Raw genomic sequence first — 22,127 nt, 5'->3', positions numbered from 1 at the left:
TATATATCACTGTCATCTCCTGTATGTCTGTACAGACCAGCAGACTTTTATGGTTAACTAGTGTTGGGATTCAAGGCATGTGCCACCATACTTGGCTTTGTTCCCTGTGTGGCCTTGAACTCACAGAGATCCAGACAGATCCCTGCCTCCCAAGTGATAGGATTAATGATGTGTGCTACTTTTGCCTGATGTCTATGTTTACTATAGTGGCTGGCTTTTTCCTATGATCTCCAGATAAACCTCATTAGGGTGCACAATATTTTGGAGGACACAACATCAACACAGAGATAGAAAAAGACAGACAGAAACAGAGGCAGTGAGACAGAGAGAAAGAGAGAAAGGAAGAGATGGAGAAAGAGACAGAGACAGAGATAATGAATTGAATTCCCATGAGAAAAAAATGTTTGTTAAAGCACAAATATGAGGGTGCATATGAAGAAAAGGCATATCACATTAATGGAACTTTAAAAAGTAGCATGGCTAGAGTATAGTTAGTGAGGGCACAAGTAAGGGAGATGCTGAAGAGGTAAGTAATGTCAAATCAGAGCTATATAATGCTCATGTCAAATGTGTGCTTATGTAAACTCATAGAGTTCACTGAGGGAAAGGCAAAGAATACGACTTCTTTTTCTTTCCATCTTGTTTTGATGCTGATGGTTTTGTTCTATTTCCTTCCTTAACTTGCCTTGCAGTAAGAGGTTCTGAAACATTTTAGCTCCTCAGTTCATTTCTATATCTGTTATTTTTATCACTCTCCCTTAAGTAAGCTATGGCTGGGTAGCCCCTCCCCATATATCATAATACAGTGGAAAAATTTTGGTACTCTCTCAACTGTTTAAGATGAGATAGCAGATGCATCTCTTTTCCAAATAGCATTTCAGAAAATTAAGACCTTTATTTTTCAATGCTTTGACCAAAACAATCATACATTTCTTCCAAACTTTTTTTAAATCAGCTACACCAGGGACCTATAATGCTGTGGGACTAAATATTTAGATGTGAGTCCATAAAGAAAAAAGAAACTTATCGTGCTAAAAATTTATCAATCTCTACATAATTAGACAGAAATGATAGTGTGAATCTTACTTTCAACAAAGAGAACACATCAGTCCTCTTTTCAAAGAACATAATCTAAACAAATCTCACAGATTCCAGGAATACAGTTCAATGTCAAGCATAACATTTTACTTATCAATTCTAAATACAAGTCCTCTAGATCCAAGCTAAACTGCTGGTTATCATTTCCATACTTGTGTGCCCAATACTATCTCTGTTCCCCTCTAAAATATTCAATATACAGTTATAAAGCACTAACAAAAAAACAGTTATTTATTTATTTATTTATTTTAGGAAAGGGAAATATGTGAGACCAAAGAAAAGATTAGCAGCAATACCAAATGCTGCTGGGCAAGCTTTGATAAATACCTTCATAATCACAGGAAATTCTATGATTGACTCTATGTGCTTCTAATAATTTCAGATGCCCAAGGCCCGTGAGTCATGCACTCAGAAAACCTGCTTTTTTATCCAACATACTTGTTTCTCATTGATACTAGAAAAAAAATTCAACTTTAATTTGATTTGAGAAAGATTTGGCAGGGCTGTTTGTTCCCGAGGCTAGCCTTTCTAAAACTAAGGCCATTATTGAAAATGCAGTATCAGGCTATGACTGAGGTTACAGTCCAAAAGAGGGAGTATTTCCTCGATGGGGCATAGCAGCATGCTGGGAAGAAACAGGAAAACTAATTGTGCAACTAATTCTGTTGACCAGTTATAGCCAACAATGTGGTAATTGATAAAACTTGGCATTTAATTTATTCAAGGACTACTGTGTGGTTTTCAAAGAGAAAACCAATTACTCCTTACAACTAAAAGCATTCTCTTTCTTAAAGAGAATCTGAAGTGAGTTAATAAAAGTGATGAACATGCCTTGATTAGTTGTGTGCCCATAGGAGGAAATGATGCATTTAGGCTCTGAAAAATCTCTACATTCTCAAGTTCAACTTCAAATTCATACTGTTTTTACATTTCTTGAATTGATAAATAGTATCTTCAATATTTTTAAAGTATTTGAAAAGATGAGTCTTATAAAATGGTTTTTAAAATTACAGACTATTAGAATGTCACTCACAGAGCTTTAAAGGATGATTTCTTGGATTAGTAAAATTGCTGTCATTGTTTATAGATACTGCTATGGAACACATGTCAAAAGAGGCATGAAAGTGGGGTGGGGAGCCTATATAAGAGTCAGATGCAGTTAATGACGACAGTGAAACCGTGGTTCTGCACACAACAGAGAAATTAAATGTGTGCACTAGAAACATTGCAATATAAGCAAAGCACACACCTGTGTAAGCTGAAGACAAATTCCAGGGTGGAACAGTAATGTGGCACAAAGACCCATCCCTAGCTGAGGAGTAAACTTTTCATAAGGGTGTGGTCTATGCTAGGTTGACCATGACCCAGTGGATACTAACCAAGACTAAATAGGAAGCACTAATTGGAGTATATGATTTAAAAAAAAATGTCTCTGAGTTGGGTGTGTATGAGATGGAGGATGGATCAGGGAGGAATTGTATATGATCAAAATACAATGGTATGATACCCTCAAATATTTTTTTTCAGAAAAAAATGTTATTGGAAGACAAACTATTGAAATGAAAATATAAGGGACTAATTACAATTACATGAAAATGAATAAAAATACTGTTGTTATTATTATTATTATTATTATTATTATTATTATTATTATTATTTTGGTTTTTCAAGACAGGTTTCTCTGAGTAGCTTTGGTGCCTTTCCTGAGACTCACTCTGTAGCCCAGGCTGGCCTTGAACTCACAGAGATCTGCCTGCCTCTTCCTTCTGCATGCTGGGATTAAAGGTGTGTGTCACCACTGCCTAGCCAGAAATACTATTATTCTTATCCTTTTGCAGGTCCACAGTTTCTACTTATCCAGACTCCATTGTCTCATATTTACAGAAGAGCATCCTCACTCTCTTCCTCTTTCTCCTCCAAATTAACTACCCAAGTCTGCTTTCTTCCTTTAAATCCCTGCTTCTCTTGTATAACATTTCTATGAATAAGAAATGGTGATTCTGAGTTGCTTGATATATGTACGTGCTCTCATATTAAATATTTTATGTGTACCATCTGTGAATGGATAGTCTTTTCTGAAAATGCATCTGTGACTCTAAAGAATAATGTTGAAGGAAAAAATAGGTTATCCTTGTTGATTTTGTTTATTTCTTCTTGTTCACTTAATCTGCTTTTAAGCATTGTACTTTTTCATGGGTGTCTCTATTTATACATTTAATAATATCTGTCTATGTCCTTTCCCTAACTACTGTCTGCAGTTTAAAATCTCTTCGTTATGGCAGTTGACAAGCCATGTTGTGAGATAAATGTTTATTCTAAGTGGAAATTTAGGCAGTTATTCTTAAACCTGCTGTTTAATAAAATTTCAGCACAATTCTATTTCACCCATTTACATTCAGTTCCAATCCAGTGTGCAAACCCATGAGACACATGCACTAGTTCTGCCCTTTATTTATTACTAATCACATTTCTTTATGACTTTTTGAATGATTCCAATTCGCTACTAGTCTTGTAAGCTTTTTGAGGGTAAGGTGTTATTTTCTTGTAGAAAGTAAGGACTCTCCTTGCCTAATCATGGTAAAGTTGTTTGTGGAATGGATGAATGAACGAATGTGAGCATAATCGGGTGGTGACACTGTTAGACAACTTATAATAGTGTACTTAGAGCCATGTAAACTTTCAATGAACTTGCAATGTTTGATTTACAACATTTGATTAAGAAATAAAACATCTTAAAGAACATGTAAGTTGACACCTATAATGTTCTTTCTGACATTCACAATGATGCATTGTTTTTTTTTTCCTTTTTGACAAAATCTTTGTAAGTCATCTTAAAATATCTCCTAGTTTATATGTTTTTATTTTTATTTTCTATAAGTGGCAAAAGATTGATTTTAGGAAATCTCCAGATCAGTAGTTTCAATACTACATCTATGGAATGCTCCTCCTTTGGATATTTCAGTGAGTCTCAATCCTCATCACTAGATGTAATCATAAGATACATCATTTAATGTGTAACCCAATTTTCTGCATTTGAGGCAAATAAATATATTCTCATTCTTATAGTATATATCAGATATCAGAAGAATGAAATGTAGCTTCATATTTTGCCTATGTGTTGTAACAGTGGTTATTTTCCAACATCATCTATTTTTTTCATTATATAGCCAAGTAAAGTATGAAGTAACCTGAGATAATTATGGTTTTGAAGACTTGATCCAATGATGGCAAGAAGGAAAAAGCAATTCAAATAATAATAAATGTCCACCACTAATTAGATATTTTCTTTTTCACAGGACTCTTCTTAAATATTTATGATTATTATTTAATTACATTTTTTAACCTTCCCTTTCCTCCTCTAAACCCTGATATAAACTTAGCTCTCCTTCACATTAGTGGCTATTTTCATTAATTATTAATGTATAATGTACATATATATATATATATATATATATATATGAATATAACCAGTTTAGTCCATATAATGTTGTTTGTGTATATGTTTTCAGGGTAGACTATTTGGCACTGGACCACAGTTGGTGTGCTATTCCTGAGAAAGACCACCTCTCCAGTCCCCAGCTTCTTAGCTGTCCGTAGCTTTTTATATAGGGTTGAGTGCCCATTGGTGTCAGTCATCCTTATTCAGCTAATTAAAATCCTCTTGAGAGAACAGTTCAATATTCGAAATCTGAACTGGTTGGCTGTGTGTGCTATCAGAGTACCTAGAATTCTCAGCATTTGGAAACCTTTCACTAATTCCTGTAAGCCCATCTTTGGAAGGGATTGTCTGTTTCCAGCAAACCATGGATATTGTGAATCTGTTGGAATAAAATTTCGGTAAGACCCAGATACTTTGTTTTTTGTGTTGTGGAGAGCTATCATTATGGCCATGATTTTTTTGTTTCAAATTTGCATAGGTTTTATTTATTTATTTTGTTTGTTTGTTTTTAATTTAAAATTAGTTTAATTTTACATATCAGTCACTGATTCCCCTGTCCTCTTTCCTCCCACCCTCCTCCTCCCCGCCCTCCCCCCTATACACCCCCCATTCCCACCTTCTTCAGGACAAGGATTCCACTGGGGATTCAGCTCAGCATGGTAGATTCAGTCAAGGCAGGTCATGATTAAACTTAGAATAGATTCTGATGAGAGAGAAGTGAACAAGTGTTTTCTGAGTTTTGTGCTTTGAATCCAAGGATATATATTTTTGGAACAATTATGCTAGTAGAAAATGCAAACCATAAACTTGTGTAGATTAGTTTATCCTGACCATCTGAATATGGAACAGCACTTATCATCAGTGATTCACTTCTTTTAGAGTTGATAGTAGAAGTTAGTATTCTAGAAGAAAACACCAGCTGAATATGTCCCCAGTCCTGTGCTAATCATCCTATCTTCAGTGGTTAATTCTTTGTCCTACTGTCTAATATGTATTTGTCTATGTTCCTGGATTTGTAAATGACTTAAGAACAACATATAGTGCTGCTTCTTTGTTTCTCTTTGACGTTTTCTTCTGCATTAACCAGCACTGGTACAGAGAGTATTCAGCAGAACCACTCTGACCCTTGAACGATGTTGATCTACTATTCAGAGTTATTTTTAAAACTGGAACCCTCCCCTACTTTACATCATCAATTTATTATAGGGAACTAAAATATCCACAATAAACACACCAGGACTAGGACCACAAAATTTTACCCAGCTCTCACACGAAGAGATAAAATTCAGGTAATAAACTGAAAGTGAAATAGTCTCCCCAAATTTCATGGAACAATGTACCTACCAAGACCAAGTGTCATGGTCATGTCAGGGCTGATTTAAACCATATCTCTGGAAACTGCTTTACACGGAAATCCTGGTTATGACTAAGACAAGATGAAGTTTCTAGGGATAAAAGTGATAGAAAAGTACTGAGACATCTTTTGATTTGTTTAGTGTGTTATTTACTTTTCTTTTACTGTGATTAAAGACCATAACCAAAGCAACTTATAGAAGAAAGGACTTATTTGGTCTTATGGATGGAGACAGATAAGAGTCTTTCACTATCATTGTAGGGAGGCTTGCTACCTGGGAGGCATGACAGCTGGAGTAGCATGTTGAAAGTTCACATCTTAAACCACATGAACTAAACAGAGAGAAGGAATTAAAACCACTTCCAGTGACTTACTTCCTTTCAACAAAGTCACAGCTGACAAATATGAGAAAACCACCAACTGGAGATTAAGTGTTCAAAACATGAGCCTATTAGGGGTATTCTGATCCGAACATCAGGAATAGCTCCCCAAAGAAATTAAACAGTAAAGTGTACAGCTGTGGACAAAAGAACACTTAATTCACCATATTAGACATTTGTGTCTCATTGTTTACCTTTAGACTTGAGTTGGTAACTATCCAGAGTTTTAAAGATGGATACATGCCTCTGAGAAAGGATCCTATATTCACCTTCAAGACTAAATAGAACAATGATTTTGCATCTCCTTCCTTTATTATATATACCATTTCTGGTATATCACAGACAATTTAAGTAAAGCATTCTTGTGCAGTATATAAATTTATATCATTCCCTTTCAGAATTCACATCTCTCTTCCATATAAACACAACTTTGATCTGTTAGAAATCTGCCATCAGTAATCATTTTTTCATATTAACATTGTTTGTTGAATTACAATGAATTCCAAAATAGTTCGTTTCAATGTGTTTTTCCTACCTCTAAACAATGAATTATGGTAAAATTTATTGTTTCATAAATTATTAAATATGATGAGATGGCCTATTGTTTTCAATGAAAACAAATGCTTTTCTACAATAGGGATGCAGATGAATATCCTGTTTCTGTAGTGACACTGTTGAAGCACAGTAAACTCTTCAAGTGACCATTGAACTCACATGTCTTGGTAATAGTAGAAGGAGCAAAGAGAAGAGACAAAAGAAACAATTTATTTTATTTATGATTGGTAGATAAAAATAAGGCTTCCAGGATAGAATTTTAGTTGTTTGGGAAGAGTACTTACTTAGTATGCTTGAGACCCTGAGTTCAGTCCTTAGTTGCACATCTACCAGGTGGGATGGCACAAGTCCCTAATATCAGTACTTAAGATATGGAAGCAGGAAAGGTCAAGGTCACTCTTGGTAATATAGCAAGTCTGATGCCTGGTCTACAGTAAACCCGGCCCATATATTCATATCTGTATCTTTATAAATAAAATGTATTTAAGCATGATAAGAAAAAGGAAAATAGAAAGCTTTTTCAGTATTAATAAGCTCATGTACTTCAATTGAAAGGAATTTGTAGCATGGAACCATAATATGTAACCCTTCTTTTAAAAATTTTTCAGTGATATTCTGATAAATTAAAACCCCTTCACATGAAATATGAGTTATAGTGATATTTTATTTGTGTTGAAATGTGATTTTTTTGTATGTTAATAAAGGTGCCTTGAGGTCAGAGCAAGCCAGAGCAGAAGCTGGGCGGTAGTGGTGCATGCCTTTAATCCCAGCACTTGGAAGGCAGAGCCAGGCAGAGGATCTCTGTGTGTTCAAGGACACAGCCAGCATGGCAGACACATGCCTTTAATCTCAGTACCAACCATAGAAGACCTGGAGGTCTGTACAAACAGGCCGTGATGAGGTCATGTGGCTGGGTTTACAACCAATGAGAAAACAGAACAGAAAGTCTATAAAAAGACAGGACACACAGCAGTAGGTCTCTTGTGGAGAGGAAGGACAGCAGAAGCAGTGAAGGGTAAGGTTTTCTGCTCTTGCTCTGACCTCGTGGTTTTTAACTCTGCAATTGGTTCTGTGTTTCTTATTTAACAAGCCGGTTACATCTACAATGAGTCATATCAAAGCATAACCCTTCAGACTTCATCTTTCACTACGAGTCTCCTGTCCTTCTCTGGTGGTATTGAATTCCCTTAGTTTTTCTGAGTTACTGTCATTAGGTCCTCTTCACTCCTCTAACACACACACACACACACACACACACACACACACACACACAACCTTTATCCTTTCCACTCATTTCCTAATCCTCACTTTTTTTTCTTAGCTTGCGTTTTGTAGAAGAGATCTTGAGGAAGAGTTTAAACAAAGCAGGTAGATGGGAGGGATAGAAATAGAGTGACAAAAGGAAATGTGTTCTAGAAAGCAAGGTACTATGGACTACAACAGTATTTGACCCGGTGGGAACTGGGAAGAGAGGACAGACATCATCGTCAAAGCTTTTGCACATGGCCTGGAAAAATGGGACTCTGAGCTCATTTATTCACCACCTCCCAGCTGTTCCCTTGTAGACAGTCATTTATTTATTTTCAGAGGTATGTTTACCTTAATTACCTCTGTCATGCCAGCAATATTTATCACCAGATTTTAGGTGACTAGTTTTGTCCACTTCACTTTGAAGAAAGAAGATTATAGTTCTGGAAATTAATACTTTTTTCCATTAAAAATAAAGTTCTTTAACACGAATCTGAATATCTTCACATATATTACATTTTGATAAATATACACAACACACATATTTATATCCAACTCTACGTTTTAACAAAACTGCATTATGAGGATATTTGTAAGGAATGTTGTGAACGATTATATACATAAGCTTTTATATTTTCAGTACAACTCTGGAAGATTAATTTGAGAACGAAGTAAGCAATTTAGGCAAAGCTGCTATTCATGCTTCTATTTTGTTTCATTTCGCATCCTGAATGAGGACTCAGGAAAAAAAAACTTTATTATTTTAGTTTTCATCTGCATTTTACTGTTACATTGTCAAGTATTATATAGTGTTCACAGTAAATGCAAATATGTTAACCTTACAGATTCTTTGAATGTTAATGATGATGTTTCTCATTATTCCTTTTCAAAAGAAAGTAATAAGCCAGCCTAGGAAAACAACAAAGTTTGTGGGATACCTTATCACCTATTTATCTTAAACAAAAGTTCCACCATATTTCAATATAATACAATATTGCAGTAGAGAATTATGCAAACTAAAAAACATTTCCACCTGCAGAAAACCTTATTGTCATTCCAGGAGCTAAGGAATGAAAACACACCAGGAAAGTCCCCCGTGTTGCACTGTAGCAATAAGTTTGCAAACATTTTCTATCCATTGTTGTTGATAGCTCAATGATGATCAAATGTATTTTCATCCTGTGCAGATTTTGTTAGCAAATATGACAAGCAACATGGTGTTGACACGAGAAGATCCAACAAATTCTAACACATGAGAAACCAAAAGCTTCTTTACTACACAGCATTGTCCAGATACTATTTTTTAAAAAATTTGAACAATTATTCAACCCAGAATTAACTATATTTGATATGTATTTAATTATATATCAAATGCAATTATATATATATATATATATTCAATATCAACATCATTGTAGTTTACTCATGCAGACTGTGATCACTGCATTTAGAACTCTAGCTGTTAGTACTTAGAATGTGATAAGTCTTTACTTCCACAGAGGGAATCATTGCTTGACCATTTCAGAGGAAGATATCTTCTCAGAGTGCTGGAGAGACTCCCCTCCTAGTTCTGCGCCAACATCTGACAAATCAAGGTAGCATTCACTGTATGTCCCTGACATTGGCATCACTATGACATACCATGATGGTACCATGTGACCCCCACCCCCCACTGCTTCCAACATGAGTTAGAAGAAAACAGTATGGAAAGGGGAAACAAATTCTTAGCATCTAATACAAAGTAACTACCTTTTTGCTATACTAATATCAAAATTAAAATTTTTCCATAATATTGTACTAAAAGAGGCAGTATTTCAAAGGCATGAAAGTAGATCAGATTTTGAACTTTTTTTCTATGTGTGGGGGAACCTAAATGTTTTTTACATGTCTGTAGAAATTTTGTAATTTTTGTATATGATTGCTTATCTTATTTTAGGTATAGACTGTGGTGATGTACTGTGTCCTCCTGTGGTGATATTGTATTTTTATGTTAATAAATAAAGTGTGCCTGTAGATCAGAGGTCATAGCCATAAACAGAAGTCAGGCGGTGGTAGCCCAGATCCTTAATTCTGATCACATGGCAAGCAGAGTCTCTGTGTGTTCAAGGACACAGCAAAGTGAGGTGACCCATGCCTTTAATCTCAGTACCAACCATAGAGTCCTGGACATCTGCATAGACAGGCAGTGATGAGGAAGTGAGGTGGCTGGGATAAAAGCCAGTGCAGGACAGCAAGGCAAAAAAGGTGCAGGTTAGACAGGAAGAAGCTGGTTCAGTTCCCTTGGAAAACTATGGTGGCATGGTAAGCTAAGGTTAGTTGGCGGCTATCACTATTGCTGTGATATCTATGGCTCACACCTCTGTATTTGGCTCTGTGTTTCTTATTTAATAAGACTGTTTAGAAATGTGTCAGCATCCTTCAAAATATTGTGTACCCTAATAAAGTTTATCTGAGGATCAGAGGAAAAAGCCAGCCACTATATTAAAATTAGACCTCCGGCAATGGTAGCACATGCCTTTAATCCTATCACTCTATAGGCAGGGATCTGTGTGGATCTGTGTGAGTTCAAGGCCACACTGGGATCAGAGCCAGGCATGGTTATACATTGCTTGAATTCCAACACTAGTTAACCATAAAAGTCTAGATGTCAGTTCTGACAGACAGGAAGTGACAGAGCTGGGCAGGAAGATCAAGTGATGTACCTGGATGGCGAGAGGAAATGAATTGGCAGAACAGAAAGGCATATAGGTGTGGGTATACAGGAAGTAGCTCTCTTTGGTGGAGGATCTCCAAGTGGTAAGAACATGGCTGGCTTCTTTCTGCTTTTCTGATCTCTCAGCTTTTTACCCCAATATTTGGCCCCAGGTTTTTGTTAATATGACCATTTAATAATTTGTCTACAATGGACTTGAAGATGACAAAATTTCAACTCTTTTTGGGAAAAAGAATTGGTTTGAGAAAGTGATTCTCTAACAGCAGTTATCCTTTATATAGTGTCTGTTTCCTCTTCCAGTCCATGGATTTCAACATTTCAAGTTTATCTTTCATTCTGACATAAATTAAAATATGTATAAAATAGGTGCTGAAGAAATAGCTCAGTGAATAAGAGCACTGGCTGTTTTTCCGTAAGACTGATGTTTGTCTCCACCACTCATGTGGGTGCTCTAAACTTTTCCTAACTAGTTCTGTTCCAAGAAACTCCAGTTCTGATACTCTCTTCTGGCCTCCATGGGCCCCATGTTCGCAATTAGTGTAGGCAACAACACCCATATACATACAACATTTTAAAATGTTTTTAATTCATACACACACACATTTGCAGAATATGTTACCAATTGAAAGTTACATAAGCTTGAGTTTAAGTAAATGAACGGACAGAGTTTATTTTTGCATAAAGTTATAAAATTCGATAAAGGTAATCCTTCTCTCTCTCTGTATATATAATATGTATATATTACTTTATAACATCCAAACGTTACTGAATACATATAATTACTATACTGCCTGAAAAATACAGATATTCTACAAAATGGGTATAAAATGAGATAATATAATTACTCTATATTTTATAAACAATTTCATCCTGGCAAAGAATAAAAAGAGAGATAGAAAGGCAGAGAGGGGACAATGATGGAGAAGGGAAGAAGGAAGGAAAGAAGAAGAGAGGTTACTTTATTTAATATTAGCCCCCTCTTATTTAAGAGTGGCTATATATTTTGGAATGTTCTTATCTTATAATCCATGAATAACATTAAAGAAAATTATAGGAATTTCATATACAACTGATTTTTCCTTTTTCCTTTTCTTTATTTAATAGTGGAATTTTATCCAACCATTGGGAAGGCCAGATTTATGTGGTTCGTATGACCTCAGTCTCACTCATTAGTAGATACAGATAATTTTTCCTCGTATTGGAAGAAGTTGGCCCCTGAAAAGCTTTGTATTTTCTTTGATAAACAAAACAGAGTTCCCCACCTTTATTTTATACTTATTCATAAGAATAGAAAACAAATGTTTTTTTAACAACCAGAGCTACATGTAAATTTAAAATGTAATAACTCTAGGAAGTCTAGAATCTATGACTAATTGCAAATACCTTCTGTGTAAATGCAATATTCAGATTCAGATGAATATGTAGCATTTTATAATCAGGTATAACACTCAATTAATTACTCTAAAAAGTAATTAATACCACCATTATCATTACTATTGTTAATATAATGATATATTTATAGGGAAAGAAATTGATTTGTTAATCTTTTTACTGTCAAAGTATTGAGCTTTAATGGGAAAAAAACAGAGTGAAATAAAAATGGTTACAAAAAGCATATAAAATTACCATCGATCAGTGCTTTGCCCACTGAAATGTCTCGCTGGCCCCTGGTTGCCAAATTCTATAGTTCTATGGAATTCTGTATCCATTTCAAATTAATCATACATGATACAATTGGAATTATAATGTGACATGATAAAAACGAAACGTAGGTATTTCCTTATATGATACTATTTTTATATAACTTTACCTAGAACAGTTGAAGTAGCATTTATAAAAATGAATCTTTTTACATGTTTATTTTATTTTTAAATAGTGCATACAAAGTGTATTTGTTTGTCTCTTTGTGGGTTTATGCACATGAATAAACACACATATAGAGACCAGAATTGAATACCAGATGCCCTGGATCTGAAAACACAAGTAGTTGTAGGGAAACATAGCTGGGTGCTGGGAACAGAACCTAATCTTCTACCATAGCAGAAAATGCTCCCAACTGCTAAGCCACCTATCCAGTCCATTTAAAATGACTCTGTAATAACTAACTTGCTTATTTAGGTTCATGTAAGATTGCCTTGAAATATGTAAAAACTGTGTAGTAAGATTAATTTTATTTTTATGTTTTACTCAACTAAAGTTACTCAATTACATGGACTTTCTAAAATTAAGCCCATTTTATAAATGAACGATTGAAATTAAACCGCCACATGCATGCATATATTTGGGCATTGCTATTAGCAAAAGAAATACATCTAAATTAAAATTTTCAAATTAACCCTTAATTTTCATTATCAGCCTCATGCACACAAAAATCTTTAAAACCTGTACGTTTAGCACACTACCATCATATATGTGTCTTAATTTTTCTGTTTAACAATTTTTGATGCTTTTGTCTACTTTTAAAACATAAAGACAGTCAAATGGATCAGGATTATATTGCACTTACTAAAATCGAGTATTTCTTTGCCAAAGTCACATTTTCTCTCCTTGATTTCACTTCATTAAAGTAAGCTATTATTCAAGAATATACAATTAGTTTGTTTTAATCTTATCATTTTTAGTTACCTACAGAAATAATTAGCTTCCTCTTTTCTTTTTCAGTTAGAAGATTGCTAAAGGATCAATGCACAATATGTCATTTTCAACTCTACAGCCCCAATTACTTTGATTGTCAGTATAAATTATTGATTTTTCTTATTAGTACATTATCATTAGAAAGTCACAGCAGGATATTTATTAATTAGAGAAGAATATAGATTCATTTATGACTAGTTCTCCTTTTTAAGTTTACCTAGAATATGTGTTGTTAGCATCAACAAACTCTAATAACAAGCAGAAAAGCTTGAAGGATATAGTCTTTTTTTTCCCAAAAGTTTCCAATTTTCCTATTTTGTATAAAATTAGCCATGTTGGTGAAATAATACATATAAAAACAATGCCTTTGTTCTCAGTTACAGTGTTTTGGTTTTTATTATAATCAAGCAATACAGCATGAATCTGTGGTATACCTTTTCTTTTTCAACTGAGTAACTGAAATTTTACATAATATAATAATACAAAATGGTGGTAGAGTGAAGTCTTGGTTATAGCCCTACTTGTTTCTCACTACATCAGAGAGATAAGGGAAATAAAAGGCGAAGATATAATGATGAACCAGGTATTGTATAGGCATCTTGTTGCCTGTCTTCTGAAATGAGAGTTTAATAATTTAAAAAAAATCATGTATGGAAAAATATACAAAGTGCCTGTTACATGCCAGGAATTTTTGTATGCTAGGATATTGTCCTGGAGGACATAAAATTCATGCTCACAAATCTGAAGTTCTATGACTATACCTATCTTGGTCACATTAAATTAATTTGGGTCATAAAATCAAAAGTAAAATAAATAAGGCAAACATGGAAAACCTCTGTATGAATATAGACTGAACAAGGAAAATGTGTAGAAAGTTATACATGCATACTTCCCCACACAGATACACATTCATACACATTACTACAAATTTTAAAAAAGTCCACATGACTATTAAGAGAACAAAATTCTAGAAGTGGCATTCAGGAAGCACAAATGTTCTGGCTAACATGTCACAGGGAAGGAGCAGCAACTAGGCCACCAATACCATGCTAGCTCTGTTGCCTTTGTACACTTTACATTGATTAATATCTTTTTATTAATGTATTTATTACTATTTTATATTGATATCTTAAAATGTACCAGTATTCTTTATGTTTTTTACTTTGGCAGTAGACTGAAGATGCTTGAAAGTATAGCCTCCACACAAGGTTATACAAACGTTGTAATATATTTTTTCTAAGACATTTATAATTTTATGTTAAAATCTTTTTAAATTTTTTTTCATTTTGCATAACAACCACAGATACCTCTCTTATCCTTCCTCTTGCTCACTCCATTTCCCCCAGACTTCTTCTTTTTTTTTTTTTTGGTTGATCTAATGTTTTCTTCTTCTTCTTCTTCTTCTTCTTCTTCTTATTATTATTATTATTATTATTATTATTATTATGTGTTTTAATTTTATACTTCAGCCATGGGTTCCACTGTCCTCCTCCCTCCCGCCCCCGCCCCCGCCCTCCCCATAGCCCCTCCCCTCCATTCCCATATCCTCCAGGACCAAGACACCCCTGGGGATTCATTTAAACCTGGTGGATTCAGTACAGGCAGGTCCTGTCCCCTCCTTCCATGCTAAGCTTATGTCCCTGTGTAAGCTCAAGTTTCCAAACAGGCAGCTCATATACTAAGTACAGGTCCTGGTCCCACAGCCTGAGTGCCTTCCAAACAGTTCAAGCTATTCAATTGTCTCACTTATCCAGAGGGCCTGATCTAGCTGGGGGCTCCACAGACGTTGGTTCATAATTCATGTGCTTCCATTCGATTGGCTATTTGTCCCTGTGCTTTTTGCAATTTTGGATTCAACAATTCACGTTCTTGCAGTCCCTCATCTTTCTCAACAGTTGGACACCTGGAGCTCCACCTGGGGCCTGGCTGAGGATCTCTGCATCCACTTCAATCAGTTATTAGATGAGAGTTCCAAGACGACTGTTAGGGTGTTTAGTCATCTGATCACCAGACTAGGTCAGATCAGGCTTTCTCTCGACCATTGCCAGCAGTCTACAGAGGATATATCATTGTGGATGTAAGGGGACCTCTCTAGCACTCTGCCTATTCCTGTTCTCATGTGGTCTTCATTTATCATGGTCTGTTATTCCCTGTTCTCCCTTTCTGTTCTTGATCCAGCTGGGATCTCCTGCTCCACTAAGCTTTCGTTCCTTCAAACCTTGGCTTCATTACTTCCACTGTCGTCCAGGTTGTTCATGTAGATCTCATCCATTTCTCTGTCATTGGGTGATCCCTGGGTCTTTCCTAGGGTCCCGTTTTCTAGGTAGCCTCCCTGGAGTTGTGTAGCAGTCTAGTCATCTTTGTTTTACATCTAGTATCCTCCTATGAGTGAGTATATACCATGTTTGTCCTTCTGAGTCTGGGTTTCCTCACTCAGGATGATTTTTTCTAGATCCATCCATTTGCCTGCAAAACTCATGATTTCATTGTTTTTCTCTGCTGAGTAGTTCTCCATTGTGTATGTGTACCATATTTTCTTTATCCATTCTTCAGTTGAAGGGCATCTAGGTTATTTCCAGGTTTTGGCTATTACAAACAAAGCTGATACAAACATAGCTGAGCAAATGCCCTTGTGGTATCATTGAGCATTCCTTGGGTATATGCCCAAGAGTGCTATAGCTGGGTCTTGGGGGAGATGGATTCCCAATTTTCTAAGGAAGCGCCATATTGATTTCCAAAGTGGCTGTACAAGTTTGCATTCCCACTAGCAGTGGAGGAGAGTTCCCCTTGCTCCACATCCTCTCCAGCATAAGCTGTCTTCTGTGTTTTTGATCTTAGCCATTCTGACAGGTGTAAGGTGGTATCTAAGAGTCGTTTTGATTTGCATTTCCTGGATAATTAGGGATGTTGAAGAATTCCTTAAGTGTCTTTTAGCAATTTGAAGTTCCTCTGTGGAGAATTCTCTGTTTAGTTATATACCCCATTTCTTAATTGGACTGTTGGGCATTTTGATGTCTAATTTCTTGAGTTCTTTATATATTCTGGATATCAGCCCTCTGTCAGATGTGGGGTTGGTGAAGACCTTTTCCCATTCTGTAGGCTGTTGCTTTGTCTTGTTGACCGTGTCCTTTGCTCTATAAAAGCTTCTTAGTTTCAACAGGTCCCATTGATTGATTGTTTCTCTTAGTGTCTGTGCTACTGGTGTTATATTTAGAAAGTGAACTCTGGTGCCAATTCGTTCAAGAGTACTTCTTACTTTCTCTTCTATCAGGTTCAGAGTAACTGGGTTTATGTTGAGGTCTTTGATCCACTTGGAGTTAAGTTTTGTGCATGGTGACAGATATGGATCTATTTGCAGCCTTCTACACATTGACATCCAGTTATGCCAGCACCATTTGTTGAAGATGCTTTCTTTTTTCCATTGTACATTTTTGGCTTCTTTGTCAAAAATTATATATTCATAGGTATGTGGGTTAATGTCAGGGTCTTCAATTCGATTCCATTGGTCCACATGTCGGTTTATATGCCAGTACCAAGCTGTTTTTATTACAGTAGCACTATAGTAGAGCTTAATGTTGGAGAACAAGGCAAGGCTGTCCCCTCTCCCCATACTTATTCAATATAGTACTTGAAGTTCTAGCCAGAGCTATAAGAATACATAAAGAGATTAAGGGAATACAAATTGGAAAGGAAGAAGTCAAGCTTTCCCTATTTGCAGATGACATGATAGTATACATGAGTGACCCCAAAAATTCAACCAATGAACTGATACAGCTAATAAATACCTTCAGCAACATAGCAGGATACAAGATCAACTCAAAAAAATCAGTAGTTTCCCCCCCCCCCCAACTTCTTATCCCCTCCTCTAACAGGGTAAGTTCTCACATGTGGGGACAGCTAAGACTGGTACATTCAATTGAGGCAGGCTTATTTATTTATTTTACTTTTGAGTTCATGAGCCATATTATTTTATTCTGAACATTCATTAGTAAGAGAGGCATTAAGTCTAGTTTGGGACTATTATTTATATCCTTACATATAAGTGTACTCATTTCCACTCTTTCATATATATTTTATGAATTACAACTTCATCATAAACCAAATTCCCATTGTCCCACACACTGGTGACTACATGCACTTTATTTTTATCTATTATTATATATTTCTGAAAGTTATTCATTTATAGTTTGTAACCAAATTATATATTTAAAACATGAAGACATGGCAGATGCTGTGGAATGTTGTTCTATATGCTGTGTATGTGTGTTGCTATAATTGGTTCATAAATAAAACTGTTTGGCCAATGGTGATGCAGAATACAGTTAGGCGAGACATTCTAACTAGAGAGAGAGGAAGGAGAAAGGCAGAGCTGAGAGACACAGTTAATCACCAATCAGAAACAGAGGAAGCAAGATGACAAGGCAGAACTGAGAAAAGGTACCAAGCCACATGGCTAAACATAGATAAGAATTATGGGTTAATTTTAGTATAAGAACTAGCCAGTAATAAGTCTGAGCTAATGGCCAAACAGTTATAATGAATATAAGCCTCTGTGTGTTTATCTGGATCTGAGTGGCCCTGGGACCAGGCAGGACACAGGAAAATTTCCAAATACAGGCAGGCTTTTTATTTAACATTATTTTCTAATTTCTTTTAAACCTAATATATGAATTAGTTCCAATTACAGGAAAAAATATAGATTTGGTTGGGCTGACATTGAGTTTGTAGGTAAATTAAAATTGTTGTGCTTGTAATTATAAGTTTGTAGTTGCTATGCCTGTGTTCACTTTTTAAAAGTATTATCTCACTATATAATGCCGTGTAGCCTGTAAATTGGTACATAGACCAGGTTGGCCTCAAGCTCACAAAGATTTGCTTGTATCTGCCTTATTAGAACTGGGATTGAAGGCATGAGACACTAAGTGTGGCCAACTATGTTTATGATTTCAATACTTGTGTATTTCAGTGATTTTGTCTGTATAGACATACATTTTTTTCCTTAGGAAATTCAGACAGTTTATATTTATCTATTAACTTTCACTTGTTCATATCATATGAGATAGATGTTTATAAAATTGTCCATTTATGAGTTGAATGATTCTTTCTTATGGTTCCAATGTCTTTCAAGGGAAGAAAAGAAAGCATGGTGTCTGTTATACTATATGAGGTTTATGACTTCAACTAGTGTTATATTTACAAATTCTATTACAAATATTATTTCAAGACACATATATACTTTTCTATTACTGAAATATTCCAGGAGTCATACAATAATGCTTACTAAGTAATTCTAGTTATCTAGCACGTCTCTCACATTAACTACTGATGATTTTATTTATTTTTCTTGTTTTTAAATCATTGATAAATAATCTTTAGAAGCTCTATTATCAAATAATTGTTGAAGGGGAACAGGTGCATTTTATTCAGTGGTATGTCATTGATAAATTACCTTGTTTAAGTAACTGTTTATCTATGCTTGGGGAAGAGTCTCTGCTTTGACACAGTGGCTTTTCAGACACGGGAGTAGGAAGGAGTTCAGTGGAAGAGGGGAGTGGCTGAGAGAGGTGAATAGTGATGGAGGTGAAAAAAAGACTAAAATTCATTCCATAAATGGATCAAACTTTCAAATATTAAAAACATAAAAATACAAAACTAAAGCTTATGGTAGTCAACCATAGTTCATCAATTGTATTTCCAACATTAGAAGCTAGTGTCTTGACTTGATCCTACTCCTGTATCCAATCACCTTCCTCGCCTTGGAGACAAATTCATATTGATTATAATTTTATACTTCTTTTTGCTTTTCTCTTGTTATTGCTTTAACTTTTAGTTTTTCTGTCTGTTTTTGTTTTAGTTATCTTCAGCTGGGTCTTCCTGAGTAACTATTTAGCCTAGGCTCCCCACTTTCAACTCATGATCCTCCTGTCTCAAGCTACTGAGCACTGAGATACCACATATGCATCATTCAGAACTCCTTTATTTTCCATACAAATGTGAAATTTATGATGTAGCATCAAGTTTTTAAAAACAAATAAATTTCTCCTATATAAAATAATTTTAAATTTACATTGATTTAATTTAATTGCAAAGAATTGTAGACACTTTAATTCAAGCTAAAAGAAGGCTTATGGTTCTAACACTGTGCTGTGATAAAGTTGTTTGTATGTGAAAAATGTTAGTATTACAATTTCCTTGTATTACCTAAGAATAATTAGTTCCTTGTAAAATGCTCTGAAAGGTAATATTATACATTGCACACATATTTACTCTATTGATTTTAATAGGATTTTTATTTTATACTGTTTCTCAAATTATGTACAACACAAGTGAAAATCTTAAGGAGCAGTCAAATACATTTATAGGTACACAATGCTGAGCAGATTATGATAGTTTCAAATGCAATTTTGATTCTTTGAAAATGTGGTTTATGTGTTAGTGTGTAAATTAAGCAAATATTCATAGTTATTATAATAAATATAGCTGATATTGGTATTAACAGACAACATTTGATCAACAGAGAATGGTAATGATTAGTTCATTTACTTCTCTAAGGTAACTGTGAAATAACAGTTACCTACTTTCTATGATGGACATCATAGAATGTTAGTTGATGTCATTGCTTTAGAAGACATTCGTCTGTTTCTCCTTTATGTTTTATGTGACCATTGGTTGTTTCAAAATAAATTTTTCTTTCTATTTGTTTAACATTATGACTCTCTGACTGTTCTTTATAAAATATAATGGAATCTACATTACAAATCCTAGCATTACTTCACAGTTTGAGCTCTGAATACAAAATGTTTGCATGATTCAAGATCCCAACCCTTTTTAGTTGTTAGCCCTTTTCCTTTCATTTTTTTATCTCTAAAATGGTTGTATAATAATGAGCAACTCATATTCTATTGTACACTAGTGGCTGCCACTCTTAGCAGTTGTTACCTCTGAATGTAGCTTTTCCCATGAGTGTTCTTAGCTTCTATATGACTTAGCACTTATAACTACAGATAACCACGTCACATGATTAAATTATTTCAAGCATCTTGTATCCACAAGACCCCATGATTCAGTGAAAATTTAAAAGTCAGAGTGTAAGTTGAACTGCAAAATTGTGTCTCAGTCGTTCTATCTGCTATGAGCTTGCATCAAGTTACATAAATGCAATGTAGTTTCACATCTTCAAATCAGTTGTCCTTATAACTTTCCAACTTTAGCACTAGTATTCTAGTATTGGAAAGTTTTACCTTCGCTCCATTTCTCACAATCTATTACATTCAAATTTTTATCTTTACCTGCCTTGGTGAATTATCACTTATTTGGTATATCTGTTTCTAATATTTCCCCATCCCCTGACTAAGATTTCCACAGGGAAATTTCAGACCCACTGCGTCTCTTCTTTTAAGTCTCAAACAGTGTCACATTTTTACCAGCAGTTCTAACCTCATGGCCTTGGCGTAATTTAAATTATTTTTAATATTTTATTTCTGAGAAGTTAATAATTTTCCTACTGGATTTATGTATCAGTCATGATGGTCTACTTATCCTTTTTTTTTTTTATTTTAAACTGTCCTGTTTTCATAGCTTTGACAGCACACATTTAAAGTGAACAAAGCACGTTTACCTCTTTCTAACACTTTTGAGTTTTATGGACAACGGAAGATTTTCATGCCCACTCAGGACCCTGACCAGTATAATTCTTTAAAAAGTATTGGAGGGCACCTATTATTTTCCTTTCCTTTATTATGGAATAAGGTGAAATTGATTTGATATTTGGTTTCAAGAGCTTCAACAGGCATTGGATGTTTCCATTTCATTAGTCAAATTCATTTGTCAATGGTTGATTGAGGTTTAGACCTGTGGTCCAGTAAGACACAATCTTACATATTTTTCTAAAAGAAGGAAGCTGCAGATTTTCTGGTAGTGCTGCAATGGACCAGCATGCAGATTATCCTCTCAGAGCTAAGTCTCTGTGAGGGAAGTTAAACAGATCTATTATAACTACCAAAAAGAGAACTCAAAAAAGGAAGTCCAAACAGATGGACGAATTGAATCTATGATGTCTGATAATTTGAAAAGTTCTCAAATTGACTAAATACATCAAGTTCCATTTATTATAGGGCATGTTTCATATTTGTTTTGGATTGCAGGAGTCAGTTTAAAATACTCCAGCTTACAACATAAAACAAAATGAATTGCAGAAACTCTAACACTAAATATAAGTCTTATAGAATAACAGATATCTAAACCTGCAGGGCTGGAGAGATCAAAAACAGTTAAAAGTGGTTGCTGCTCTTGTAGAAGATCAGGTTTTGGTTCACAGAACTCACATAGTGATTCAAAATCACCAATAACTCCAGTTCCAAGGAATCTGATACCCTCTCTCTCCTCCATAGGCATTGCACATACATGATGCCCATATATGATGCACATACAAGATGCACATACATGATGCACATACATATATGCAGGCAACACAATTCACATACATATAATAAATAAATAGTTTCTAATATAATAGTTATATATCTATTATTAGTTGTGTAGGCTTTCAAATTTTGTCTTGAAAGATAATTTTGATATATATTTCACAGTTTAAAATTTGTATATATGTAAGAATTTGATTATTACTTCTTATCAATATTATCTATAGTTATTTTTATAAAGGAAATATTTTTACAATACATTTTTAGATTGCCTTCTGTTATCATT

This window comes from Onychomys torridus, chromosome 9 (genome assembly GCF_903995425.1).
Source record: "Onychomys torridus chromosome 9, mOncTor1.1, whole genome shotgun sequence".
Classification (NCBI taxonomy): Eukaryota; Metazoa; Chordata; class Mammalia; order Rodentia; family Cricetidae; genus Onychomys; species Onychomys torridus.
Note: the sequence above shows the minus strand (reverse complement) of the source record.